Here is an 8,302-nt window from a genome sequence, read left to right as displayed (position 1 = left end):
AGCCGCCTAACCTCAAAAAGACTATCGTTCGCAGCAAATTATCAGCTTTCAGGAGAACAGTGACCATGACACCACACAACCCTGCCACGGCAACCTCTGCAAGACATGCCAGATCATCAAAACAGATACCATCATCACACGTGAGGACACCACCCACCAGGTACATGGTACATACTCATGTGACTCGGCCAACGTTTTCTACCTCATACGTTGCAGGAAAGGATGCCCCGGAGCATGGTACATCAGTGAAACCATGCAGACACTGCGACAACGGATGAACGGACACCGCACAACAATCGCCAGGCAGGAGTGTTCCCTCCCAGTTGGGGAACACTTCAGCAGTCAAGGACATTCAGCCTCCGATCTTCGGGTAAACATTCTCCAAGGCGGCCTTCGAGACACATGACAACGCAAAATCGTCGAGCAGAAACTGATAGCCAAGTTCCGCACTCATGAGGACAGCCTCAACCGGGATCTTGGGTTCATGTCATGCTACATGTAACCCCACCTGACGTAGAGTCATCCAGACTCGAGTTGTCGTTGGCTTGTTCTCTCTACACAGATGCGGCCGGACCTGCTGTGATTTCCAGCAAAAAAATAGTTTTTTGTTTGTTTTCTGTTTTTCATACAGACCCCAGCGTCCCTTACACTGTCTGGTAAATCCGGAGTGTCCCTTAAACTCTCTGCAACACCCGGAGCATCCCTTACCCTGTCTGGTAAATCCGGAGTGTCCCTTAAACTCTCTGCAACACCCGGAGCGTCCCATACCCTGTCTGGTAAATCCGGAGCATCCCATAAACTCTCTGCAACATCCGGAGCGTCCCATACCCTGTCTGGTAAATCCAGAGCGTCCCTTAAACTCTCTGCAACACCCGGAGCGTCCCATACCCTGTCTGGTAAATCCGGAGCATCCCTTAAACTCTCTGCAACATCCGGAGCGTCCCATACCCTGTCTGGTAAACCCGGAGTGTCCCTTAAACTGTCTGCAACATCCGGAGCATTCCTTACCCTTTCTGGTACATCGGGAGTGTCCCTTACACTGTCTGGTACATCGGGAGCGTGCCTTACACTGTCTGGTACATCGGGAGTGTGCCTTACACTGTCCCATCCATCCGGAGCATCCCTTACACTGTCTGGTACATCAGGAGCGTGCCTTACACTGTCCGATCCATCCGGAGCGTCCCTTACACTGTCTGGTACATCGGGAGCGTGCCTTACACTGTCCAATCCATCCGGAACGTCCCTTACACTGTGCAACATCCGGAGCGTCCCTTACCCTATCTGATACAGCGGGAGCGTGCCTTACACTGTCTGGTACATCAGGAGCGTGCCTTACCCTGTCTGGTACATTGGGAGCGTCCCATACCCTGTCTGGTACATCGGGAGCGTCCCTTACTCTCCTTGACAACTCCTGAGCATCCATTATCCTTTTTGATAACCAGTTTGCCAAAATTGCATATTTCACCCTTCATCCGCAGCTATGTAGCGCTTCCCATCACTCATGCACCTGAATTGTTCAGGGAAAGCGCCAACTACCAGGTAAATAAAACCCAGTTCTTCCGTTAGCCTCCCCAGTTCACTTGATTTCCGATGGAATTTTCTTGTACAGTCGGCCTGCTTTGGTTACAAAGGCCGGTCCTGCTTTCGCAGAGCTTGACTGTCGAGCGGTCCCACGTGTCTAAATGTATCAACTGGTTTCAAAGCACCAACTGAGATTAGGGCGATTGGGACACGTGCCCCAGGAACAGCAGTTGTGGCAGAGCACACTCGGCGGTGTAAGTAGGTGAAAGTGAATATTAGATGAAGTAATACCGCAGGAAAGTTACAATGAAAGTGAAGGAGTAAAGTAAAGGAGGGCTATTGACGGTGGAAGGAAGAAAAATCTGTGCTGTGACTCAGATTTGAACCGAGGTTGTTGCGGCCACAACGCAGAATATTAACCACTATACGATCACGGCGCCACACAGCAGTTACTGTAACGCTCCTCTGACCACAACAAAGTAACACACGACACTGCTTAGAAAAGATGGATTTTTGCTGAAGGCCAAAATCAGCACTGCCAGAAATTATGACAGCGGTGGAATTCGACCCAGGTCCCGCAGCGACTGGAGCCTTAATCCAGAATGGGAACCAGTGCAGCCGCAGTTACATTTAAAAGGATTGTAGCCTTTGCACACGAGAAGAAACTCACCCCTGGAGAGTCAGGAAGAAAGAAAGGCCCCGCTGGGACTCGAACCCAGGATCGCCTGTTTACTAGACAGATGCTTTCACGAGCTAAGCCACGGGGCCGAAGCCCAACATAATTTCTCGCTTCCACTCACTGATGTCTATCAGCTACCGGCCACTGTCTTCTGGAGTCTCAGGCCGTTCTGTATTTCTCCAGCTCTCTTGTCTGTTGTGCCATGTGTCCCATTGCTGTCTGTACCTCCCGCTTTGTTTATCTCAGTGTCAATCTGTGAGGTGATTCTGAATGATTACCCAGTGTTTGTGGCTTACATGAAATAAATGAGGGGATCAGACAATTCTTCCTCTGACACTGGGGAACTAATGAGCCAACATTTATAACAAGGTATTGTTTATTGTGATGCAGCAAATACAATATTCCACCTTGAATGATTCAGGTTCAATTCTGTGCAAAAAGAAACTGTGACCCCAACGTGTTTCCAATTCGCCACCTTTTAATTTGACGTTGTTGAGGCTGCTGCGGAACACGAATGGAGGCCGAACCGATCTGAGGAACACATGGCTTTTTATTACATTCTCTTGAGAGATGGCTGCCCCAGCTCTTCTCTCTGCTAAACCTGAAGTCAGAATGAGGGCGATGCCCGCGCTTTTGTGTACACACTGAGGGTGACGCCCACTCCTTTGTCATGCCTTAAAGGCAGCATGCTTCTTAAAGGCAAGGTGCCCGATTTATTGTCCACGGACGGAAAAGTGGATTGCGCCCGTTTAGGTGGCGATCCGCCACACAGCTCGCCCCAGAATCTGCTTAGGAGGTGTGGATGAGACGGTGCGGCGGTCTAATGGGCCGGCCGGAGCGGCTCTTGTAGGACGCCGGTGGACGTGGAACGGCCGGGCATGCAGCAGCCGGGTGTACTGGCTTGAGGGCAGGTCGGCCGCATGGCGGTGGACAAGCTACTGGGACCAGCTCACCGGGCTCCGAGTGTGCTGGCTTGAGTCGGTCCACCGACACTTTTTCAGTCCTGTCGCCCACTTGTAGGGCGAAAAATTGTCCCCAGCCTGTAGCATTTTGTAGGGCCCGTCGTACAGGGGTTGAAGAGATCCACGGTGGGCGTCGTGCCGGACGAAAATGAACCATGCCTGGTGCAGGCTTAGCGGGACGTGTGAGGTGGATTCGCCATGCCGGGCAATGGGCACCGGGGCAAACTGTTGCGCCGGTGAGGTGAAGTCGTGGCGTTGCTGGTCGGCTGACCAGGGTGTCGTGGCGGTGGGCAGGAACTCACCGGGTACGCGCAGCGGCTGGCCATACACGAGCTCTGCTGCCGATGCGTGGAGGTCTTCTTTAACCGCGGAGCGCAGGTCGAGGAGGACCCATGGGAGTCGGTCAGTCCAGGCGTCGTCCTGGAGGCTGGCTCGAAGAGATGCCTTCAAGGATCTGTGGAACCGCTCACACAGTCTGTTGGCTTGGGGGTGGTATGCTGTGGTGCGGTGAATGGTCACCCCGAGATTGGGTGCTATGGCGGTCCAGAGTTCAGAGGTAAATTGCGGACCTCTGTCCGACGTCATGTCGGAGGAGATGCCGAACCGTGTGACCCAGGTGCTGACGAAGGCTCTGGCGATGTCGGCGGTGGTGGTAGAGGTCAGTGGAATTGCCTCGGGCCAGCGCGTGGTGCGGTCGACGATCATCAGCAAGTGCGTGTGGCCTTGCGACGGCGGCAGGGGCCCGACGATGTCCACGTGGATGTGGTCGAATCTACGTGAAGGGACGGTGAACTCCTTGAGGGGTGCTTTCGTGTGTTGCTGCACCTTGGCCCATTGGCAGGCTAGGCAGGAGTTGGCCCAAGTACGCACATCCTTGCGAAGGCCGCGCCAGACAAAGCGGTTGGCTACCAATTTGATGGAAGCCGTGGGCGCCGGGGTGGGAGAGGTTGTGGAGAATCTCGAATACCCGACGGCGCCAGGACGCTGGGACGACGGGCCAAGGTTGAGATAGGGATATGTTGCACTTGACCGTGACTGCGGTCGGGCCACAGGCGACGTCGGCCAGGCGTAGCCCTGGTAGGTTGGTAGGTGTGGAGAGCAGATCAGGGTCCGTGAGCTGGTCTGCTGCGAGTTGAGCGTAGTCGACTGCCAGGTGTGCGGCGTGGATGGCGGGTGGGAGAGGCAGTCGGCTACCGCGTTGTCTCGGCCGGAGACGTGTTGGATGTCCGTGGTGAACTCGGACACTGCCGCGAGCTGGCACTGCTGCCTGGCGGACCGGGGATCGGTTGTCTTTGCCATTGCGAATGCCAGGGGTTTGTGGTCGACAAACGCAGTGAAGGGGTGGCCCTCCAGCAAAAACCGAAAATGGCGGACCGCCAGGTACAGCGCGAGAAGCTCGCGGTCGAAGGTGCTACTTGACCTCCGGGGGGGGCATAGTTGGCGGCTGAAGAAGGCAACTGGTTGCCAGGCGTCGTCGACCCACTGCTCGTACATGGCGCCGACCGCGTGGTCGGAGGCGTCCGTGGTAAGCGCTACTCTGGCATTGGGCCGTGGGTGCGCGAGCAGGGTGGCGTCGGCGAGCACGGTCTTGGTGGAGTTGAAGGCGGCTGATACGTCTGCCATCCATTCGACCGCCATCTTGCTGCTCCTGCCCCAGAGGGCTTCATACAGGGGCCTCATGAGGGACGCCGCTTTGGGGATGAAGCGGTTGTAGAAATTCACCATCCCGAGGAACTCCTGGAGTCCTTTGATGGTGGTGGGGCGGGGAAATTGCTGGGTGGCCTGCACCTTGGTGGGCAGGGGAATGGCCTCAGCATGGGTGATGTGGTGGCCGAGGAAGTCGATCTTGTCCAGGCCGAACTGGCACTTGGCTGGGCTGAGGATGAGCCCATGGTTGCTGAGGCGCCCGAACAGGATGCGAAGGTGTTTGAGGTGTTCCTGCTTGGAGGAACTGGCTACCAGGATGTCGTCCAGGTAGACGAACAGGAACTTCAGGTCCCGAAGGACCGAGTCCATGAGCCGTTGGAATGCCTGGGCCGCGTTTTTGAGGGCGAAGGGCATCCGCAGGAACTCGAAAAGCCCGAAGGGGGTGATTACGGCCGTCTTGGGGATGTCCGTGGGGTGGACGGGGACTTGGTGGTAGCCGCGCACCAGGTCGACTTTGGAAAAGACTGAGCGGCCGGCCAGTCTAGCCGAGATGTCCTGAATGTGCGGCACGGGGTACCGATCAGGGGTGGTGGTGCCGTTGAGGCGGCGGTAATCCCTGCAGGGGTGCCAACCCCCGCCTGGTTTGGGGGCGATGTGGAGTGGGGAGGCCCAGGGTCTGTTGGAGCGGCGGATGATGCCGAGCTGTTCCATAGTGGCAAACTCGGTCCGCGCGATCTCCAGTTTGGCCGGGTCCAGCCTGCGGGCAATGGCGTACACTGGGGGGCCTGTGGTGTGGTGTTCCACCCCGTGTTTGGCGACCTCCGCGGAGAAGGTCGGGTTGGTGAGGGCCGGGAATTCGGCCAGGAGTGCCGAGTAGTCATCCGTGGCCCAGGCGTGGCACTGTGACGCCATGTCGGCGGGTTGACAGGGGGCCATGGTGCCCAGGATGGGGGACATGGTGTTCATGTTCACGAGGCGGTGTCGAGGGATGTCTACCAGTAGGCCGTGGGCGCACAGGAAATCTGCACCGATGAGAGGGGAGAGTACCTTGGCAGTGATGAACTCCCATCGGTAGCGGCGACCAGCGAGGTCGAGGGTGACTGTGCGGGTGCCGTATGTCCGGATGTCCGAGCCGTTAGCGGCAGCCAGCGCCTGTCCTCGTTCGCACTTTTGGATGTCGAGGGCGGAGGCCGGGATGATGCTGTGCTGAGCTCCAGTGTCGCACAGGAACCGGCGGCCGGTTTTGTCATCCGTGACGTACAGCAGGGAGCCCGCGTGGCCCACGGCCATCGCGGGGGCTGGTATGGGGGCGGAGTTGAAGGAGCAGGGAGGTGTGCACCGTTGTGCCCTGGCGCCGAACCGTGCGTGGTAGTAACAGTAGCCTGGGTTTGTGGGGCGCAAAGGCCCCGTGGCTGGGCCTTGTGGCCATGTGGTGGCCGGTGAGGGGCGCACCCAGGCTGTGGCTGCCAGGTCTGAAGCGACGTCGCGGCTGGAGTGAGCGGACAGCAGCTTGTCGGCCTCATCGGCCAGGGCTTCTAGGTCCGTGAGGCTGGACGCCACGATCGCTGGGCAGATGCTGGGAGGTAGCTGGCGGATGAACAGCGTGCGGAAGAGGGACCCGGGTGGGCTCTCGTCGGTGAGTGAGAGCATGTGGGAGAGGAGGTCTGACGGTGAGGCGTCACCGAGGCCTGGAAGGTCGAGGAGGCGGCAGTTTCGCTGGTATGTCGAGGTCGTAAATTTTTTAAGGAGCGCGGCCTTAAGATGTGCATACTTGCCCTCCTCTGGTGAGTTCTGCAGCGCTATCCAAACCTTCGTGACTGTGGAGCTACCGAGTGATGCGACGAGGTAGTCATACTTCGTCCCATCTGTGGTGATGTGTCGCAGCCGGAATCGGGACTCAGCTTGGAGGAACCAGGCTTCGGGCTGGTTTTCCCAAAACTCCGGCAGTTTCACGGAAACTGCGTTCGTGTCCGCCATTGCAGTGCTCGGAATCCATTCTGAGCGTCGGGGTCACCAATGTTGAGGCTGCCACGGAACACGAATGGAGGCCGAACCGATCTGAGGAACACATGGCTTTTTATTACATTCTCTTGAGAGATGGCTGCCCCAGCTCTTCTCTCTGCTAAAACTGAAGTCAGAATGAGGGCGACGCCCGCGCTTTTGAGTACACACTGAGGGCGACGCCCGCTCCTTTGTCATGCCTTAAAGGCAGCATGCTTCTTAAAGGCAAGGTGCCCGATTTATTGTCCACGGACGGAAAAGTGGATTGCGCCCGTTTAGGTGGCGATCCGCCACAACGTCACAATTGCCACCATTGCACCTCAGGGTGATTCATCTATATCTATATATATAAACGGATCGATCTGTCTGTCTGTCTGTCTGTCTGTCTATCTGTCTGTCTGTCTGTCTGTCCTCATGTGTGCGTCTGTCCGGCTATGCGCTCGAAAGTTACAGAGCGTACCTACGCGTGCGTTACGTCGAAAGAAAGCTTACCTTTCCAAAACGGGCTTAAGCGTATTTACGTTTCGGCCGGACAAAAATCGCGCCCGTGGTATCCGAAAAACGTTCAAAATTCCGCTCATTAGCATCTCATTATCTGCTCATTAGCGACAGAGTGACCTCGAGGTCGACCAATCGTACGCCAGGTTCCTGGCGCGTGCAGCCGGGCCCTCCTACGGTCGAGTGACGGGACGATTGACCAATCCTACGCTTTGGTGACCTGATGGTCGACCAATCGGTGCGTGTGTGGGCGGGCCTTATCGTTCTGAACCGAGGTGAATTGCCGCCATCTTGATTCCAAACATTTCCTTTCTTTTTCCCGCTTTCTGCGTGTTTCTTTTCAAATCTACAGTTCCAGCAAAAAAAAAGTTGCTTTTAAAACACAAATTGTTTTTAAAAGAAGTTAATTAATTTGTAAATCTTTTGTCTAACCTCTATAATTCTCCTACCTTTCACCGTTTTTCCAGGCCTGGGGCCTAGGCTTCTCCAACTGCCAGCAGTGCAACTCTAGACCCAGGCTCCCGGCCTAGACAGAGACAAACACTGGCAGAGGGCAGAGGGCGTGCTGCCTCAGCTCCATTCCCGGGGTCAGTAGGTGGGGAGGCTTCATAAGCAACTGGGGTAGGTCGCAAGCCCCGAATAATAATCTGAAGATCCTGTGTTTGCAGCTGAGGAAATTTCTTCTGCTGACAGCCCCAAATTAACGGCAGCCATCTTTGTCAAGGAGGGCGAAAATTTTCAGCGCGACGCCATTTTGATTCAGTGTGTAACAGAGTGCATGCGTGGCCATCTTAGTAGAGGAACATAGAGTGGGTGGGGCTTCTGTGCTCCAAATCTGTGTCTGTGACAGACAATCCACTGTGCTTTGTTTGAACAGTCAAGCTGTGCAAGGTCTGTAGCTATAGCAACAGCTTTAGCTACAGAGCTTTAGGGCCACACCCAGTGTTTAGAAGCTGTTGCTAAGCAACAGTGTTTGTTGTCAAATACGGAGATA

The 8,302-nt window shown here is 55.9% G+C and overlaps 1 non-coding gene across 1 annotated transcript; it reads right to left on the bottom strand.

Moving 5' to 3' along the window:
- Positions 1-2,215: 2,215 nt before the first annotated feature.
- trnat-agu (transfer RNA threonine (anticodon AGU)) lies at positions 2,216-2,289 on the bottom strand. The gene has a single exon. It is a non-coding gene; the product is annotated as a tRNA-Thr (tRNA).
- Positions 2,290-8,302: the final 6,013 nt, after the last annotated feature.

This window comes from Somniosus microcephalus, unplaced genomic scaffold (assembly GCF_052327205.1).
Source record: "Somniosus microcephalus isolate GS21.2 unplaced genomic scaffold, FLI_Smic_1.0 scaffold776, whole genome shotgun sequence".
NCBI classification, from domain to species: domain Eukaryota; kingdom Metazoa; phylum Chordata; class Chondrichthyes; order Squaliformes; family Somniosidae; genus Somniosus; species Somniosus microcephalus.
This window is presented reverse-complemented; position numbering and strand designations above follow the sequence as displayed.